The 1877-nt window shown below is 38.3% G+C and overlaps 1 long non-coding RNA gene across 1 annotated transcript; it reads left to right on the top strand.

The window, feature by feature from the left end:
* Positions 1–267: 267 nt before the first annotated feature.
* LOC127732329 (uncharacterized) lies at positions 268–1607 on the top strand. Its single transcript, XR_007996189.1, has 3 exons — positions 268–965; positions 1348–1442; positions 1563–1607. It is a non-coding gene; the product is annotated as an uncharacterized LOC127732329 (long non-coding RNA).
* The last annotated feature ends 270 nt before the right edge of the window (positions 1608–1877 follow it).

Raw genomic sequence — 1877 nt, 5'->3', positions numbered from 1 at the left:
GGTCAACCTTGAAAGTCATCAGAAATAATATTCTCTTTGGCCTAATATGAATAAGTGAGTGTGATTAATTGATTGATTGTTGGTTGCTTAACGTCCAGTGGCAAATATTTCATGCATATTCAGGACGAGAACAAGTTCACAATAAATACAATAGGTAGGATCTGTAATAGATTAAGGGATTAAGGTCGGAGAAATTTAGACTGCCACGGGAAATGAGGCTATAATGGATAGGAATAGAAATTTAGCCTTGCAACAGGTCACCTACGGACCCCTCAAAGAGTTGTTGCAAGGGTTCTTAACGTGCAAAGAGCGTGGCACTCTCTTTACACGAGGCATCGGATTTAACGTCCCCATTCTGACCGGACGTGGCTGCAAATTTGTACATCCCGCACAGCCAAACGGACGCCCCACTTTAGCACGGGTTTTACTGCCGGTCGGAGGAAGACCAATGGTGACCATACTTCTATACCCCAGTCGCCCTTGGGGTCTAAGTGAGTGTGACGATCGGCAATTGTAACACATGTACTTGAATTAAAGTTCAACTCTCAAAATGCAGACAAGTTCATAGATAATAGTAAGGCTTTTCAAATGAAACTACTTTTTTCGCTTTTTTTCAACAAAGTATTGCTGTGTAATTAAAATGGTAACGCATATTTTAGGTTTGAAAAGGGGGGGGGTGTATTTTTGTTAATAGCTTTACTCGTAATTATAGAATAATTTAACTCTGTTATTATTTTTATTTTCTTGAATCGGAATTATTTCAAGACGTACTATAAGCATAAGACAAATGCAAGATGCTATGCACCAGAATAAGACATTGTTTGCTTGTGTATGCCAGCTCAGGGAGCTTGTCGAAGCATGTTAGAAGCACACATTTACTCATCAAGTATCCTTGTGACGTGCGTGGAAAGGAGTATAAACGAACAGACTCCTTAATGGTTCACAAGAGGAAGTTGCATCCAGAGGTATGGAAATATCAGATTTTCTATATATAAAACATCATTGTTTTAGGTCATGACAATGCTTTCATAAGGATGATTTCAACTGAAACAATTACCACTTATATTCTTCTTTTATTTAAATGGTTTGACATTGTCCAACATACTAGTATACTCAGTCTATATAGAAATGAGAATATGTGGTATGAGTGCCATTAGACAACTCTCCATCCAAGTCACAATGTACAGCCTTCAAAAAGGAGCATTAGCTCACACAGAACAGCAAGCTATCAAGGGCCCCAAAATGACTAGTGTAAAACAATTCAAACCAAACGTCTAATCTATTATATAATATGTCATCAGTTAACATCTGGGCGAATTTGACACAATTGTATATCTTGTTTTATAGTTATTCAGGCAAGAAGCACAGCAGACAACATACACCTGCGACAAGTGTACAGACGGAGAGAGGAGTTTCAATTACATCTTCCAGGAAACCATCAGGTAACATTATTATTAGCGCAGTTAAACACAAATCATGCACACACTATATGGATGCAGCTATTACTGATTGATTATTGATTATAACAAGTCTTAAAAATAATAACTTTCTTTATTTTCCAGATACAGGCTGGAACTCTACCATTGTCTCCATCAGCACCAGCACCAGTTTCACCATCAGCAGCACCACCAATCATGAACAAGATGATGAAGTAGAAGCGGAGGAACACATTGTGCCAAATGGAGTCCATGTCGTAGAATAGAATGGAAACTTACGTGTCACTACACCTCGATCTGTTAAATGGAAGCATTCATCTTTGATCAACCTGTCAACAGGCTTTTTTGTGGCTAAGTTGTAAATTGAGTTCGCCCAAAGGCATTGTCTAGCTATTCTTGATGGTTATAGTACTATTGCCTATTCTAGTAGTGGCATCATAT

The sequence above is a fragment of the Mytilus californianus genome, unplaced genomic scaffold (genome assembly GCF_021869535.1).
Source record: "Mytilus californianus isolate M0D057914Y unplaced genomic scaffold, xbMytCali1.0.p SCAF_23, whole genome shotgun sequence".
NCBI lineage: Eukaryota > Metazoa > Mollusca > Bivalvia > Mytilida > Mytilidae > Mytilus > Mytilus californianus.
Note: the sequence above shows the minus strand (reverse complement) of the source record. Positions and strands in the feature narration are given on the sequence as shown.